Genomic DNA, 19,396 nt, shown 5'->3' on the forward strand with positions numbered 1-19,396 from the left:
ATGCGAAGAACAACTTGACTACCCCTCTCATTAACCCTTCGTCAACGCGAGAGCCCTCTTGCGAACGCGAAGAAGGATTTCTCTGCAACAAAATACCCGAACATCTGCCAAGTCCAAAGTCCAAAAATTGATCCGTTAACCACCCGAAACACACCTGAGGCCCTCAGGACCTCAACCAAACATGCCAACATAACCCATATCATCATTCAAACTTGTTCCAACCTTTGGAACACTCAAAAACAATATCAAAACATCAAATCACTCTTGGATTTAAGCTTAAGAATTTCAAAACTTCCAAATTCCGCTTTCAATTAAAAGTCTATCAAACCTCGTCCGGATAACCTGAAGTTTTGCACACATGTCACAAATGACATGATAGGACTACTCCAATTTCTGGAATTCCATTCCAACCCCCATATAAAAACTCACCTATCAACTGAAAAACGCTAAAATTTCAATTTTCACCAATTCAAGCCCAAATCTACTCCGGACCTCCAAAACACATTCTGATCATGCTCCTAAGTCCCAAATCACCTAATGGAGCTAACCAAATTATAAAAATTCAAATCTTAAATCATATACTAACAAGTCAAAACTTGGTCTAACCTTTCAAATTTTAAGCTTCAAACTAAGAACTGTTCTTCCAAATCCACTCTGATTACCCTAAAAAAACCAAAATCGGCGATTTACATAAGTCATAATACATCACACGAGGCTAGCCATGCCCGAGAACTGGCAAGCGAAGTGCAAAAGCTCAAAACGACCGGTCGGGGCGTTACAAGCGACCTGGGAGTCCGAGTCCGATTTACGGAGCCAATATCCTCATCTTTTCTCCGACTCAAGTACTTCTTTTATATGTACGTTCGAGGACAAATAATTGTTTTAGAGGTGGAGAATGTGATGACCTTCTCATCACTTGTGTTACAGGTAAATGTTGCATTCTTGAGTCCTTAAAAACCTCTTTTTATCTTACCTCGATATGTGTGCGCAGTCCGGGCGCGTTTCCAGAAAGCTTTTATGTGAAAACTAAGTAAAATAAATAAATTGGCTTTCAAAAATGAATAAAGTTGACTTTGGTCAAAATTCTTGGCAAACGGACCTAGAACCGTGATCTGATGGTCTCGTATGGTCCGTAGTAAAATTTGGGACTTGGCCTTATGCCCGGAATCAAATTCAAAGGTTCCAAGCCCGAGAAATAAATTTTTGAAAGAAATTATTTAACTGAAATTATAAGAGTTTGTGAAAATAAAAAGAGGTTTGAAATTGATGGTATCGGGCCCATATTTTAGTTCAAGAGCCTATAGACATTTGATTTTTGATCCTTCCCAAGAATTTTCACATTTTTAGCGTAAATATTTAATTTAGGTCTAATATAGCTATTTTAGCTAATTTTGACTATTTTACCTTATTTCGTCACAAAAAGAAAAATTACAAAAAATATATATATACTTTAGTTTATGCGTTTCTCATAAATTTGAAAAATACAAAAATAGTACCTTATTTTTGTACTTTATATAATTTCTAAAATTATAAAAAATAGTTACTAATGTCTTGCAGCCATTTTAATCTTTTGAAAATACAAAATTAGTACTTTGTATTTTTTTTATCTTATCTTCATATAATTTCGAAAATTACAAAAAAAATAATTTCGTTAATGTTTTATAGTCATTTTAATCTTTAGAAAACACAAAAAAAACAATACTTTATATTTTATCTTTATATAAAAACGAAAATCACAAAAATAGTTTTATTAATGTTTTGTAGCTATTTTAATCTTGAAAAAATATTAAAAAATAGTTTTGTTTTAAATGTCAGTCTTATTTTGGTAGTTATTTTACTTACATAGGATTAATTGAACAACGTCGTGTTCTTATTCTCGGGTCCGGGCAAAAGAATAATATTTGGGTTCAAACTACCCGTTTTTAGGCCTAATTTTCGGACCTAACCCATAACAATCCAAACCCACCATACCTTACACCAACTCCAAGATAATGGGGAACATCTTTTGAAAAAGAAGGAGGAATACACGGACATCTTTTGAAAAGTGGGGAAAAGGAACGGAGGAGGGGAGTTTGAAAAAAGGAAAAGGTTGGATTGAAAAACGAAAAGGAAAATTGGAAAGGGACGGGTGGATTTAAAAAGGAAAAAGTTGGAAAGGAAAAAGGGGTCTGGAAAAAGAAAAGAAGGGAAAAGAGAAAAAAAGACAAAATTAGAAGAAGGGGGTCACCTTCTTCTTCATAAGGAAAAAACGAAAAAAACAACGGGGAGGAGAGAAAAAAGGTTTTGGACTTCATCTTCTTCTTCCTAAAAAAATTGAAAAGAAAAAAAAACTCCCACTCTCTCACATCAAAACGACCCCTTCTGCTTCATCTTCTCGAATCAATCTACTGCGTCGAAAAAAAAACCCAACAACAGCCAACATCTCGGGTCGTTGACAGTCTTGGTCCGAGCTTCCTATTTCCGTCGAGGTTTCCATTTCGGTCCAGTGATTACTGTCGTTTTTGTGTGTGAAGATTCAATGTAAGACCCACTTTCTTTATTTTGGATTTGTTCTTGCTTACATGTTTCTGTCTATGTATTTTGCTTCTTCGGTAACTTGTGTGAAGATTAATGTTTTCCTTGATTATTTGTTTTGATTTAGACACTAATCCATTAAAAGTGTGAATCCAGCGAAAGAGAAAAACAATCCAACAAATATGGAAATAGGTATCATAATGTAGTAACTGTGTTTGGTTATATGTTGAAATTGATTTCGACTGATTTTCATATCCTTTTATTAAGTTTATTTCAGATGGATCTCTATTCTATTTAATCACAGAAGAAACGAAAATAAGAAAAGTTTTACTGTTCGGTCATGGTTGTTGCGCCAGTAATATGCCCATGTGATTATTTTACTTGTTGTTCTCTTTTTAAAAGTGAATAAAGCCATGATAACCCTGTGGCCCATGTGATTATTTTGCTTGTTGTCTTTTTTTAAAAGTGAATAAAGTTATGATATCTTTGTGGATTCCTTTACGTTAATGTTGTCTTCATAGTTTATATTTTTTAGTTTTTTCTTGTTTTCCTTATAGTTAGCCTATGGATATGAATATGGTTAAGTTTGTTTTGATTATGAACATTCGTGCTTTAAGTTAAATGTGATCTTTTGAAAATAAACCGAGGCGTGCCATTTAGCAAATTTCATGGCCCTCGCAAAGTGCAAACGCGCAGTTGCTTTAGACGCATATTTAATAAAATTACTTTCCTAAATTCGGGTGCGCATTTATGTGATCCAAATCAAATCTCAACGACGTTAAAATATGTTAAAAACTACGGGCACATTGATTGTGACATGGTCCGAGATGCATGTCCACGACGTTGCAATTCTTTAAAAATAAGAGCGGGATGAGCCTTGCCGAAGAAAAATACAAAATTGCGGGGCCCTCAGTACATATTTGCTTTAAAAAATTGCTTAAACTTCGGGATGGACCGTTTAGCAAAACTCCACGGCCCTACCCAGAATGACAATACGCTAGTTGCTGTAGACGCACCTTTAATAATTTATTTTCCTTAAACTCGGGTGCACATTTATGTGACCCAAATCCAAATCTCAACCGAGTCGAGATATGTCAACAACCACGGGTGCATTGATGTAACGTGGTTCAAGATATGTTTTCACGATGTTGCAATTCTTGATAAAAATAATAATAATGACAAAAGCGGTTAAAAGTTAAAATTCGCACATAGGTTCTATATGTATAAAATCAGATAATCAAGCCGAATATGACAGTTGAGCGACCGTGCTAGAACCACGGAACTCGGGAATGCCTAACACCTTCTCCCGGGTTAACAGAATTCCTTATCCGGATTTCTGGTACGCAGACTGTAATATGGAGTCATTCTTTTCCTCGATTCGGGATTAAAATTGGTGACTTGGGACACCCTAAATCTCCCAAGTGGCGACTCTGAAATAAATAAACAAATCCCGTTTCGATTGTCCTTTAATTGGAAAAAACTCCCTACGTACCCTCGCGGGGGCGGAAAAAGGAGGTGTGACAGCTCTGGCGACTCCGCTGGGGATTAGAAACCCAGAACCACTGGTTCAGGGTTAGAAATTCGAGCTTAGATAAATTGTTATATTTGGCTTTATCTGATTTTTACATGCTTGAGCCTAATGTGCAAGATGCTACTTTTACCGCTTTGATATTGTTTGACTGCATATATAAACTGTGCCGAACCCTTCTCTCTTCACCTCCGGCGATGTGCTTACTGGTTGAGACTCCCTATTCTGTTAGTGTCATAACCTGAAATAAAAAAGAGGCTCGGATAAGTTACGAAGTCGGATGGCCTTTTGGTTCCCGGTAAGTTGCCCCCTCCTCGACTTGAGTTGTCCGCTCGGGTACACAGTCTAGAACACCGACTCAGGTTTTGAACATAGAATAACATGACTTCATGACGGATCCCTAGTAGGAACGATTATTTGCATCATGTTGCATTTGACTTAGGGGACTCAACATAGGGGTTGGGTTCGTCTAGGACTAGCAACCTGAAATGAAAAGACCATCCTGCTGCATCCTATTTGTGTTGTGCATTTATTCTGAACCCGCATGTTGACCCGTTTTTGAATCTCGGGAACATTGGAAAATTAAAAAAAAAAGAGAAAAAGAGAGAAATAACAGTTAGGGAGTTGATTGATTATTTTAGAAAAACCCAGTGTCCAAGTGCTATTGGAACTCTGCCGAAATATATTTTACTTTTAAAATTATTTGTTTACCCAAAAAAAAAAACAGGAAGTGTGTAGGAAAAAGTTCTTTATTTTAGTTTGCTTTGTTTTTAAAAAAAAATAAAAATAAAAAAAAATAAAAAGGGATAATATGTTTGTTTTCAGAATCAGTTAGTTTACTTGCCCGAACTATGCGGGTTTGATTCTCACCAGATGTGAGATACGTAGGCAACCCTCATCGGGTCCAACCCCACCCTGTGCTAAAAAGACAAAAACAAATAAATAATAATAAAAAAAATATGTCAATTTTTAATTTAATCATAGAAAAGTTGGGTGATGCTGTTTTTGTCAAAAATAGTCGAATTAACCCCGAAAGGGACGCCGGAAGGCTGACTTTGCATAAACAACCACCTTTGGGTCATTTTTTAAAGATTTGGTCCAGTTGACCCACACAGCCTTAAAAATCTTCGTCCCCGAGACGTTGAAAAGCCGTGTTTGCAATATTGAGTTTTCTAATTTGGAAAACGATAAAAAGAGTCATGAATAAGTCAGGTGATGTTGTTTTGTCATAAATAGCCGAATGTTCCCGAAAGGGATGTCGGAAGGCTGACTTTGTATAAACAGCCACCTTTGGGTCATTATTTTAGATTTGGTCCAATTGACCCACACAGCCTTAAAAAACCTTCGTCCCCGAGGCGCTGAAGGGCCGTGTTTGCAACACCAGGTTTTTATTGTAATTTGAAAAAAAAGAGTCAGCGGTCAGGTGAATACCATTGGGTTTTATCAAAAATAAGCCAAGCCAGTTTTGGTCGCGGCTTAAACCGTTCTTGCCGAAATAGCCTTAGAGTATCTTTCAGTTGTCGAAAGGCTATTTTCGTAAAAGAACGAACAAGTTTGTAAAGTGTCATAAAATAATCCTCCCCGGCCTCAAAATTCATGTGAAACTTGGAAGGGGCTACATTTGCAAAAATAACCGTTCGGTTGCATTTGTCAAATGGAGAGAGGAAGCTGGCCATTTGTTTTTGGAGTTTGTAAATCTTTTGATTATCATATGTGAGTTGTTTGATTTCGAGTTTGTAGGTCATCTTTAAACCTTAGAAACCCAGTTTGTTTTATTATGAAAATTGAATAAATGTTTATTATTGTTTATCTTTATTGGTCCGAACTACGCAAGGTCTGATTCATGCGGGGTCATGATACATAGGCAATCTCCATAAGATTCGACCACAACAAAAAAAAACGCAAAAAAAAAAAAGAGAATGAAAAAGAAAAAGAAAAAATGAAAATAAATGATGAAAAAATCGAAAAAAAAGAAAAAAAAAACAGATGTTGTTAATAATGAGGACCTTTAGAGTCCATTCTAACCTGTTTTGTTTTGAATCACAAAGAAAGAAGGTGGTTGGTTTGTGGTAAGCCGGAAATACAAGGCCCAGAAGCATACTTTGCGGGGATCAGGCCTGATAACAGAAGCACTCAAATCATATGGGGACTTGTTGACTAAAGTTGATGATATTGAAGTTGGCAATGGTCTGGGCAATACTGATGCGAAGCTCAGTAGATGAGATGCCAGTTTTGATAAAATGGGAGGACGCTTCGTTCCTTGGTTAGTAGGAGAGAAGTTTTTGGTGGCTTATTTTGTTGTCATTTCTGTTGTCCGGATTATTCTTAGGGTTGTAATCTGAATATTGTCTTGTGTCAAACCTTCTTATCTTTCCAGTTTGTCATATCAGTTTGTTTAAGTTTTGTCAAGGCTGTGTTAGGATTTTATTATGGTTGTTTTGTTTGTTTTATTATTCAAACCATTTCGCCGGTAGTCTAATACAAAAGCCGGTCTTTTATTGTTTCCAGTCATCTTTTTGTTTAGTCCTTTCATCATTTTGTTCAGCGCCGATTCTCGTGACATGACATGCGCACACAGTTTGGGCCTAATCTTAAAAGTTAATCATAAAACCCTCGGAAGGTGATCAAAGCATTTAAAGGAAATAAGAACGGTTTGAGATTATTTGAAGCCCGAGTCATGTGGAACTGGGGCAAGTAAAACATAAAGAAAACCGTTAAATGCAAGATTCGCCAAATTGGCATGAGGGTCGTTCATGAGAGTGAGAGTGTCGCCCAGCAGTGCTTTAGAAATGACAAATGAAAAAGCAAGTGTTTAACATAATTGTCAAGTCCAGCACCATCGGAAGAGACTATAAATCTATGTTCAATTGTGTTGTTTGCACTTGGCATGTTTTGAAGACTGGAATGACGAAGGCATTTTGTTCTGCTACCTAAACACTTTATCCTTCGTTACCCCTTTTGAGCCTTATTTATTTTCTTTCATACCCCTCGTTCAGAATCAATAGCAACGACTAGGAAATACGAGCCTAGAAGGTAAAGGAAAAAAAAATAAAAAAAAAACGAAAAAAAGGAAAAGAAAAGAAAAATGATAACAATAAAAAAACAAAAAAAAGTCAAATGAAAACAGAGGAATTGGGAACTACGTTTGACCTGATTCCTCAAAGAGGATACATAGGCGCTTCACGGCTCGGTCATAGTTTTGAAAAATGAAAAAAAATTATTAATTAAGATATCCCCAAGCAAGAAACTGGGGCAGAGGTTGCGTTCGTTGTAAATAAATCTGGTTCCGAAGGTTGTAATTAATAACCCAGAATCGATGCGCTTTTGAGCCTTTAATACCCTTTCTTTCTAGCCCTATCCAAAACCCACATTACGGTCCAAAGAAAGACCTTCTGATCAGTCTTCAAAAGATGCCAAGTCAGACAAATGAGAGTCTTACCCGCGAACATAACATTCTGTTCCATAACAGAAAGGACTCTAATCTCCAGCAGAGAGAGTCATACCGGCAACACTCCAAATCCCCAGCTGGAAAGTGATACAAATGAGAGAGTCTTATCGGTGAAAATCTTCACGGACACCATAAGGCGATGAAAGCTGAGAGAAAAACCCAAAATGAGAGAGGCTTGATAGTGAAAACCCTTCGGGCACTACAAGTCGAATAAGATTGGGAATCAGATGGGGAATAGTCAAGGGAAGACCTTGAAAGACGATTGATGACGAAGGATAGGCCACATATGCATGTCATGACCATTAGAGTCAGTGTTTTCATTTGATAGGTTTTTATTTATAGTTTCTTTTGTTAAAGAGTCATTTTTTCCTTTGTCTTTTATTCTGTTCCCTTTTATCTTTTCCTTTCATAGAAATTTCCCCAGTAGAGTCTGTTTGGTCAAGACCAGTGGGAAATGACTTCAAAGTAGACCATCAGCTTTCCAAGATAAGATCTGACTAGTACATCCAAGTGATATAGTCAGGAAGGAACAAGCGCGAGGCCAGTGTCAAGAAAGATATCCCCAGCAAAAGGAGATTGACAAAAGGATCAACTAGTGTCAAGAGGGATATCCTTGCCAAAATCAAAGGTTATTAAACCTCAAGGCCAAGGCCCGTGGACAAAAAGGAGAGCAATGAGCATGATTTGGAAAATTCATGTGATACTAAAAGGTAGGGAAAATCCAAGTTTCCGAGCCATGCCACGAAAGAAGAGAGATATCCCCAGCAGAAAGGGATTATCCCCAGCAAATAATATCATCCCCAACAAGTTTTGGAACGCAGAGCAGGGAAGGAGAAAGGGAAAAGCCATCCCAGTGGGAGTATCACAACCAACCACCGCGTTTTAAACTAACAAATTTTGTTTGATTTGAAACAGGTAAAGGAAATGGCATTGATGACAGAAAGACATGCCACAAGGGATATTATCAAACTGGGGCAGAAAATTTTCCTTTCATTTAGAAAATTTTCTGAAAGTCAGATACCCAGTCGGGGAAGAATAAAGATAGCACCAGTCTCAAGGGAAGTGGGCTTTGAACCAGTTTTACCCCCCAATAACAAGTTTCAATGGAGGAAGTTGTTCCCCAGCGGACATAACAAAGGGATGAAACTTGAGCTCAGAAAAAGCAGAAGGCCAGTATCATTCCCAACAGCCTTCCGAAGAGTGAAGCACTAGTTCTGAAAGAATCAGAATCCCCCAGCAGTGTTATCCTCGACAGCGTTATCCACAGCTGATAACATTTTATCCCCCAACATGTAAGTAAATAATTCCCCAACAGTCTCGAGGAATCCAACACAAGTTTAGTGAAAATCGGTATCCTCAGCGGTTCCTTTCGGGGAAAGGCAAAACGAGTCGTAAGGGAGGTAATCTTTGAAGGATGAAGCTATGTAAAAAAAAAAGAAAAAAAAAGAAAAAAAAGAAAAATAAAGAAAAAAAAGGAAGCAGCTTGCAGAGGAATGAAACATCCTACTTAAAAGGAAGTAATTTTGGAAGGAGTAAGATAACATATTACTCAACAGAGTTATCCTCAGCAGTGTTATCCCCAACGGATCATCGAGATGTAGAAGCATCCTCGACAGAGTTTCGAGCAACCCAGAGTAGGTAAAGAAGAAAGGGGAAAAGTCATCCCCATCAAAATAATCCCCAGCAGTTTTGAGGGAAGACAACACAGGTAAGTAATTAATTCAGGAAGAAGGAAATGGTTCACACATAGGAGACGCACTTCCTAAGTGAAGATTTCATTAATAGGAGACGCACTTCCTAGTTTGAAATCATTAAAGTTTTACCCATAGGAGATGCATTTCCTCTTAAGTTTGTTTAGTTTCTCCCATAGGAGATGCATTTCCTCCTAAGTTTAGTTTTACCCATAGGAGATGCATTTCCTCCTAAGTTTGTTTTAGTTTCACCCATAGGAGATGCATTTCCTCCTAAGTTTGTTTTTACCCATAGGAGAGGCATTTCCTCCTAAGTTGTTGTTGAACCAATAGGAGATGCATTTCCTCCTAAGTTTAGTTTCACCCATAGGAGATGCATTTCCTCCTAAGTTTGTTTTTACCCATAGGAGAGGCATTTCCTCCTAAGTTGTTGTTGAACCAATAGGAAAGGCATTTCCTCCTAAGTTTAGTTTCACCCATAGGAGATTCATTTCCTCCTAAGTTTGTTTTTACCCATAGGAGAGGCATTTCCTCCTAAGTTGTTGTTTCACCCATAGGAGAGGCATTTCCTCCTAAGTTTGTTTTTTTACCCATAGGAGAGGCATTTCCTCCTAAGTTTGTTTTTTACCCATAGGAGAGGCATTTCCTCATAAGTTTGTTTTTACCGATAGGAGACGCATTTCCTCCTAAGTTTGTTTTTTTTAACCATAGGAGACGCATTTCCTCCTAAGTTTATTTTCTCCCATAGGAGATGCATTTCCTCTTAAAGTTTATTTTTACCCATAGGAGAGGTATTTCCTCCTAAGTTTAGTTTCACCCATAGGAGAGACATTTCCTCTTAAAGTTTAGTTTCACCCATAGGAGAGGCATTTCCTCCTAAGTTTGTTTTTACCCATAGGAAACGCATTTCCTCCTACGTTTAGTTTTACCCATATGAGATGAATTTCCTCCTAATTTTGTTTTAGTTTCACCCATAAGAGATGCATCTCCTCCTATGTTTGTTTTAGTTTCACCCCATAGGAGATGCATTTTCTCCTAAGTTTAGTCTTACCCATAGGAGAGACATTTCCTCCTAAGTTTATTTTACCCATAGGAGAGGAATTTCCTCCTAAGTTGTTGTTGAAATCAGGAGTCCGCCTGGAGAATAGAAATATTCAATTTCAAATTTAGCAATCAGAATTCCGCCTGGAGAACAGAGACATACTTTTCATGTTTGACGTCAGGAGTCCGCCTGCAGAACAGAGACATACTTTTCAAGTTTGACGTCAGGAGTCCGCCTGAAGAACGGAGACATACAATTTAAATTTTAAAAGTCAAGAGTCCGCCCGGAGAATAGAGACATTCCATTTCAAATTTAGCAATTGGGAGCCCGCCCATAGAACAGAAGCATACATTTCAGTCTTTACATTTCAAGAGTAGAACTTGGGAGCCCGCCCATATAACAGAGGAATACATTTCAGTCTTTAGATTTCAAGCATTAAAGTTGGGAGCCCGCCCATAGAACAGAGGCATACATTCAGTATTTTCAATTAAAATATTGAAGTTGGGAGCCCGCCCATATAACAGAGGAATACACTCAGCATTAATTTTCAAGTATTGAAGTTAGGAGCCCGCCCATAGAACAGAGGCATACATTCAGTCTTTTCATTTCAAGTGTTGAAGTTGGGAGCCCACCCATAGAACAGAGGCATACATTTCAGTCTTTTCATTTCAGGGATTGAAGTTGGGAGCCCGCCCAGATAACAGAGGCAAACATTCAGTCTTTTCATTTCAAGTGTTGAAGTTGGGAGCCCACCCATAGAACAGAGGCATACATTCAGTCTTTTCATTTCAAGTCTTGAAGTTGGGAGCCCGCCCATAGAACAGATGCATACATTTCAGTCTTTTCATTTCAAGAGTTGAAGTTGGGAGCCCGCCCAAAGAACAGAGGCATGTATTTCAGTCTTTTCATTTCAAGTGTTGAAGTTGGGAGCCCGCCCATAGAACAGAGGCATACATTCAGTCTTTTCATTTCAAGTGTTGAAGTTGGGAGCCCGCCCATATAACAGAGGGATACATTCAGCATTAATTTTCAAGTATTGAAGTTGAGAGCCCGCCCATACAACAGAGGCATACATTTTAAGATCAAGTCAGAGGACAATAAAATAGAGGGTTACAATAGGAATCCCCAGCAGGAAACAATAAAAATCCCCAGCATTCAATCCAAGCTGGAAATAGCAGAAAAAAAAAAGGAAAAAGAATCCAAAGTGCAGAAGGGTAGAAAAGATGTGCGCTGCTCAGTAGTTGGTTGAGGTCGCAAGAACTGCAAGCCTGGTCCTGATCCGAAAAGTTGAAGAAGGATGAACTAGCATCTACAACTAGCAAGTTTCAAGGTTCAAATCCAAAGTCTACATGAAGCACCATTCAAGATTCGAGACCAAGTTTCAGAAGATTTATAGATAGGAATCCTTGTAACTAGTAGCTGATAGGCTTAGTTAGTTTTCTTCATCTTTCATTTTTTGTAATAGCAGGACCGCGGACCAGAACCTCAACGGAATGGCACCTCGATCGGCTCTTCACCTCAGTACACTCTACCATCTCTCTCATTTCCGAACTACACGTGGCCTGATTTCTCTATAACCAAGGATATGTAGGCAGCTCAGATACCAGGGCTCGGTCACATTCCTTTTCTATTCCTTTAGTTTAGTCCCTCCAAATAAGGGTCGGGTCAGAAACATGTCTAGTCGTTCTTTGTCGGAAAACTCTTCGTGTTTCCAGTCAAAGAGGGGCAGCTGTAGACATGTGATTTTTGACTCTTCCCAAGAATTTTCACATTTTTAGCGTAAATATTTAATTTAGGTCTAACATAGCTATTTTAGCTAATTTTGACTATTTTACTTTATTTCGTCACAAAAAGAAAAATTACAAAAAATATATATACTTTAGTTTATGCGTTTCTCATAAATTTGAAAAATACAAAAATAGTACCTTATTTTTGTACTTTATATAATTTCGAAAATTATAAAAAATAGTTACTAATGTCTTGCAGCCATTTTAATCTTTTGAAAATACAAAATTAGTACTTTGTATTTTTTTTTATCTTATCTTCATATAATTTCGAAAATTACAAAAAAATGATTTCGTTAACGTTTTATAGTCATTTTAATCTTTAGAAAACACACAAAAAAATAATACTTTATATTTTATCTTTATATAAAAACGAAAATCACAAAAATAGTTTTATTAATGTTTTGTAGCTATTTTAATCTTGAAAAAATATTAAAAAATAGTTTTGTTTTAAATGTCAGTCTTATTTTGGTAATTATTTTACTTACATAGGATTAATTGAACAACGTCGTGTTCTTATTCTCGGGTCCGGGCAAAAGAATAATATTTGGGTTCAAACTACCCGTTTTTAGGCCTAATTTTTCGGACCTAACCCATAACAATCCAAACCCACCACACCTTACACCAACTCCAAGATAATGGGGAACATCTTTTGAAAAAGGAGGAGGAATACACGGACATCTTTTGAAAAGTGGGGAAGAGGAATGGAGGAGGGGAGTTTGAAAAAAAGGAAAAGGTTGGATTGAAAAACGAAAAGGAAAATTGGAAAGGGACGGGTGGATTTAAAAAGGAAAAAGGGGGTCTGGAAAAAGAAAAGAAGGGAAAAGAGATTGAAAAAAAAAGAAAAAATTAGAAGAAGGGGGTTACCTTCTTCTTCATAAGGAAAAAACGAAAAAAAAACGGGGAGGAGAGAAAAAAGGTTTTGGACTTCATCTTCTTCTTCCTAAAAAAAATTGAAAAGAAAACAAAAACTCCCACTCTCTCACATCAAAACGACCCCTTCTGCTTCATCTTCTCGAATCAATCTGCTGCGTCGAAAAAAAAACCCAGCAACAGCCAACATCTCGGGTCGTTGACAGTCTTGGTTCGAGCTTCCTATTTCTGTCGAGGTTTCCATTTTGGTCCAGTGATTACTGTCGTTTTTGTGTGTGAAGATTCAATGTAAGACCCACTTTCTTTATTTTGGATTTGTTCTGCTTACATGTTTCTGTCTATGTATTTTGCTTCTTCGGTAACTTGTGTGAAGATTAATGTTTTCCTTGATTATTTGTTTTGATTTAGACACTAATCCATTAAAAGTGTGAATCCAGCGAAAGAGAAAAACAATCCAACAAATATGGAAATAGGTATCATAATGTAGTAACTGTGTTTGGTTATATGTTAAAATTGATTTCGACTGATTTTCATATCCTTTTATTAAGTTTATTTCAAATGGATCTCTATTCTATTTAATCACAGAAGAAACGAAAATAAGAAAAGTTTTAATGTTCGGTCATGGTTGTTGCGCCAGTTATATGCCCATGTGATTATTTTACTTGTTGTTCTCTTTTTAAAAGTGAATAAAGCCATGATAACCCTGTGGCCCATGTGATTATTTTGCTTGTTGTCTTTTTTTAAAAGTGAATAAAGTTATGATATCTTTGTGGATTCCTTTACGTTAATGTTGTCTTCATAGTTTATATTTTTTAGTTTTTTTGTTTTCCTTATAGTTAGCCTATGGATATTTATATGGTTAAGTTTGTTTTGATTATGAACATTCGTGCTTTAAGTTAAATGTGATCTTTTGAAATAAACCGAGGCGCGCCATTTAGCAAATTTCATGGCCCTCGCAAAGTGCAAACGCGCAGTTACTTTAGACGCATATTTAATAAAATTACTTTCTTAAATTCGGGTGCGCATTTATGTGATCCAAATCAAATCTCAACGACGTTAAAATATGTTAAAAACTACAGGCACATTGATTGTGACGTGGTCCGAGATGCATGTCCACGACGTTGCAATTCTTTAAAAATAAGAGCGGGATGAGCCTCGCCGAAGAAAAATACAAAATTGCGGGGCCCTCAGTACATATTTTCTTTAAAAAATTGCTTAGACTTCGGGATGGACCGTTTAGCAAAACTCCACGGCCCTACCCAGAATGACAATACGCTAGTTGCTTTAGACGCACCTTTAATAATTTATTTTCCTTAAACTCGGGTGCACATTTATGTGACCCAAATCCAAATCTCAACCGAGTCGAGATATGTCAACAACCACGGGTGCATTGATGTAACGTGGTTCAAGATATGTTTTCACGATGTTGCAATTCTTGATAAAAATAATAATAATGACAAAAGCGGTTAAAAGTTAAAATTTGCACATAAGTTCATATTTGTATAAAATCAGATAATCAAGCCGAATATGACAGTTGAGCGACCGTGCTAGAACCACGGAACTCGGGAATGCCTAACACCTTCTCCCGGGTTAACAGAATTCCTTATCCGGATTTCTGGTACGCAGACTATAATATGGAGTCATTCTTTTCCTCGATTCGGGATTAAAATTGGTGACTTGGGACACCCTAAATCTCCCAAGTGGCGACTCTGAAATAAATAAACAAATCCCGTTTTGATTGTCCTTTAATTGGAAAAAACTCCCTACGTACCCTCGCGGGGGCGGAAAAAGGAGGTGTGACAGAGCCCGATACATGTTTTATATGATAATTAAGTTGAATCTGTGAAGTTTGGTAAGAAATTGGAAATTTTAATGTTCTTGAGTGATTTGATGAATATGAGGCTTAATTCATAGTTGTTGATGTTATTTTGATGATTTGATCGCACGAGCAAGTTCGTATGATATTTTTGGACTTGCGTGCATGTTTGGTTTGGACCCCCGAGGGCTCAGGTGAGTTTTAGATAGATCTCGGAGTGAAATTGGACTTAGGAAAATTGTTGTTATGGTGCAGGTCCAATTGCGAAGCCTTGCTCGCAAATGCGAGATCACATTTGCGAAGAAATATCGCAATTGCGATGATGGGTTTGGGCAGGGAACCTTCGCATTTGCGAGGCTTATGTCGCAAATGAGGCATTAGCAGGCACCGAAATTGCGAACATTTATTCGTATTTGCGAAGAAAGTAGAGGCATTCCTTTTTTCGTAATTGCAAAGCTTTGGCCACAATTACGAGTTTGCATTTGCAAACAGGACATCACAAATGCAATATATGCGCCTGTGCAAATTGTAACTTAGTCGAAAATTCTTCATTTTCCAATTCCTTCAAACCCTAAGCTCTCTTGGGAGATTTTCCAAAGAAACGTTCTTCTCCAAATCGATTGTAAGTCATTTCTAACTTATTTTATTTAATCTATAACATCTTTTCACATGATTTCAACTCAAAATTAAGGGTTTTCATGGAGGAATTGGGTGTTTTGGGTAGAACTTAGGATTTTCAAATTTTGGGGATTTAGACCTCGATTCGAGGTCCGATTTAAAAATAAATTATATATTTGAGTTTGTGGGTGAATGGGTAATCGGGTTTTGGTTCGAACCTCGGGTTTTGACCATGTGGGCCGGAGGTCGATTTTTTATTTTTTGGAGAAATCTTTAGAAAACCTATTTCCATGCATTAGAATTGATTCATTTGGCATTTATTAAGTAAATTATGGCTAGATACAAGCGAATTGATGGTGGAGACAAGAGGTAAAGAGGTAGTTGAGGCTTGAATTGTGTTTGTGGCATTGAGGCAAGTGTTTGGTCTAACCTTAGCTTGAAGGATTAAGAGTTGTGTCTTATTTGTTATGTGTTAATTGTTGAGTATGACGTATAGTCATGGTGATGAGTATTTATATGTCGGTGTCAAGCATGCCCGTGAGACTTATACTATGATCAATGTGACTTCATTTCGTATTGTTCATGCTTTATATGATGATTTCTATTGGTGAACAAGGCTTGTGGAAGTATTATTGGAAATTAAACATTGTGGAGCGTTGGCTCAAGTTGATAATTGAGTTGTGAAGTAATTGTGGAAAAGAGAAGAGATTTATGGTATTGTCTCCCTTGCTGGGGTGTTATTGTTTTTGATATTATCTCCCTTGCCGGGATATTATTACTCATGATATTGTTTCCCTTGTCGGGATATTGTTGTTATGCTATTGTTCCCTTGCCGGAAATTAATTGTTATATTATTGATTCCGTTGCCCAAATTGCTTTGTGATTATTGCTTGGGTGAGGAAAAGTGTAAAGCATGAAGGGTGATATCGTGCATGAGTTTGAGAATGTTAATGCACGGAGGGTGATATCGTGTCGATATTGTGAGGTAAAAGCACGAAGGGTGATGCCATGCTGCACGATGTACAATGTTGTGCCATAATATGAGCAATAATGCACGAAGGATAATTCTGTGCCATGATTATCTGAGGTAAAAGCACGAAAGGTGATGTCGTGCACGTGTTATTGAGTTCTTGATTCTTGCTGATAATTGAATCATGGCTTTCTTTACATCCTTCTATTGGTTTTCTGTTGTTACCTGATATTCCCCGCAGCATGTTATTCCCCTCCTATCTTTAACTGTAAATTTCTACCTTTATTTTTTTGTTGTATATGATTTAACTGCATAGGTTTATTTGGTAGTCTTGTCCTAGCCTTATTACTACTTTGCCGAGGTTAGGCTAGGCACTTACCAGCATATGGGGTCGGTTGTGTTGATACTACACTCTGCACTGTGTGCAGATCCCGGAGCTACAGCTTTTGGACTGCAGTGAGGTTGCTGCCTTCAGTCCATCAGGCCACCCGAGGCAGTCCTGTAGGCGTCCGCAGGCCTTGGCGTCCCCGTCTTGTCTAGTTTTTCTTTTGTTCTTTATTATTTCAAAGACAAACATGTATCTATTTTGTTCGGACCCTATTTGTATTATTCCTAGACAGTCTATGAAATTGTGATACCATTTCTGAGTAGCTTTTGTTTATGGATTTGTATCGATTTTCTTTCAAATTGTTACATTTCATTCTTTTGTTTTATTATTTTCGCTGTTTATATAATGTTAATTCACAATTGTTAAAGAATTCAAAATGGAAAAGGTAATATATTTGGAATGATAGGCTTGCCTAGCTTTCACTAGTAGGCGCCATCACGACCAAAGGATGGAAAATCCGGGTCGTGACAATTATTTAATTACGTGGCATTTTTATTGAGGAAGTCCCTTTAATAATGGAAAGCGGTTAAAGTTGGGTTACTCTTGTCTACTGTAATGACTCAACAATCGTTTTAATATTTAAAACCCCGATCCCCTATTAACTGCATTCCTTATGTTTGTTTCTACTATTATGGGTTGCCGGGAGGATTTATTTGACGTTTCGGAGAGTTTTGGGGAACTTAGTCCCTAAATGAGAGTTTAGGTTTAGAATTTGGACCGTAGTTGGAACAGCATGAAGACGGCCTCGGAATGGAATTATGTTTGTTCTGTTAGCTTTGTTGGGTGATTTCGAGCTTAGGGTCGTGTTCGGATTGTGTTTTGGAGGTCTGTAGCTAATTTAGGCTTGAAATGCCGAAAGTTGAATTTTTGAAGTTTCCAGTTCGATAGTGAGATTTTTATCCGAGAGTCAGAATGGAATTCCGGAAGTTGGAGTACCTCCGTAGTGTTAAATGTGACGTGTGCGCAAAATTTCAGGTCATTCGAACGAGGTTTGATAGACTTTTTGATCGAAAGCGTAAATTTAGAGTTTGGGAGTTCTTAGGCTTGAATCCGTGGTTGATTCGTCGTTTTGATGTTGTTTTAGGTGTTTTAAGGAATGGTATTGAATTGGACAGTGGTACTAGATTTGTTTGCATTTTTAGGTCAAGGTCCCGGGGGCCTCGGGATGGTTTCAAATGGTTTTTGGAAGAATTGTGAGTTGTTTGAGCAACTTCAGCTACTGATATTCTATCATAACCGCACCTGCGGTTGGGTCCCGCATGTGCTTAGCCACAGAAGCGACGACATCATCGCAGAAGCGAAAAAGGGGAGGAATAGCAGGAGCCTGTGTATGGGGAGTCACAGGTGCGGAAAGCTGAGTTTAGTGATTTGTCGCAGATGTGACCTTTGTTCTACAAAAGCGGGACCGCAGTAGCGGATTAGCTGGGCAGAACATATAAATAGTTGCCTTCGCGAATTTGTGTTATTTTCACCTCTTTTCAAACGGGAAGAAGCCTTGGAGAGCATTTTCAAGGGTGATTTTCAGAGGAATTAGTTGGGGTAAGGTTTTTGGTCCCTAACTCGTTATTGATGTGATTTTTATCATTATAAGCATGAAAGCTTAAGGAAAATCAATGGTAATTTGGGGGTTATAGCTTGATTAATTAGAGAGCTTTGAGTGATAATTTGAGGGACCATTTGAGGTCCGATTTTGGTACTTTTGATATGACTGAACTCGTGAGAGTGTGAGGATTCTGAAAATGTAAATTTTACCCGATCCGAGATATGGTCCCAAGGGGAATTTTGGTCATTTTACCTAATTTTGTGTATTAGTTTAGAATTTCTTTGTAGAATCAGTTACTTGAAGTGTTATTTACATTTTGCAATTGAATTGAATAGATTTGGGCCATTTGGAGTCGTGTACTCGTGGCAAGAACGTGGTTTCGGGTTGACTTTGAGCCGGTTCGAGGTAAGTGGCTTGCCTAACCTTGTGTGGGGGAACTCCCCTTAGAATTTGGTATTATTGATATTTGAAATGCCTTGTACGTGAGGTAACAAGTGCGTACTTCTGCTAATTGTTGAAAAACCCGAGTTTTATTAAGTAATTTTAATTGTGTTTCTTTTTTTTTCTGTATATACTACTTGCAAGTTAAGCCTATTGTTAGCTTAGGGAAGCATGTCTAATTGACTTAATTGCCTTACTCTCTCAAACTGCGTTATTTGCATTATGTGCAACATGCTAGACTTGAAAAACATGTTTACCTTGGTATGGAAGTTAAATTGAATTGTGTATTCTTTGTGTTGTTGTTGTGTATTTACTTTGGGACTACGGGACGGTATCCCGAGAGATCCCCCTACATGTTTACTTTGGAACTAAGGATCGGTATTTCGGGACATCCCCTTGTACTTTTACATTGGAACTGCGGGACTGCACCTAGTAGATTCCCCCTGTACTGAGTATTTATATTTGGGACTACGGATTGGTATTCCGGAAGATCCCCTCTCATTATGAGTTGGACTACGGGACGATATCTTGGGAGATCCACTAGATATTTATATTTGGGACTATAGTACGGTATCCTGGGAGATCCCTAGTTGTTATCTCTATGTTGAGTTGTATTTCTTTCTGTGTTTACTTTGCCTCAGTGGTAGTTGTTGTTGTTCTTTCTATCATGTGTTACCTTTATTGTTGTACCTATTTATATTGTTTTGTTCTGCACTGTTAAACCTTGTTTTTCATTTAAC

The 19,396-nt window shown here is 37.6% G+C and overlaps 1 long non-coding RNA gene across 1 annotated transcript; it reads left to right on the forward strand.

Annotated features, from left to right (window-relative positions):
* The first annotated feature begins 2,101 nt into the window (after positions 1-2,101).
* LOC138877094 (uncharacterized) lies at positions 2,102-6,545 on the forward strand. Its single transcript, XR_011402410.1, has 2 exons — positions 2,102-2,520; positions 6,091-6,545. It is a non-coding gene; the product is annotated as an uncharacterized lncRNA (long non-coding RNA).
* The last annotated feature ends 12,851 nt before the right edge of the window (positions 6,546-19,396 follow it).

This window comes from Nicotiana sylvestris, chromosome 9 (assembly GCF_000393655.2).
Source record: "Nicotiana sylvestris chromosome 9, ASM39365v2, whole genome shotgun sequence".
Classification (NCBI taxonomy): Eukaryota; Viridiplantae; Streptophyta; class Magnoliopsida; order Solanales; family Solanaceae; genus Nicotiana; species Nicotiana sylvestris.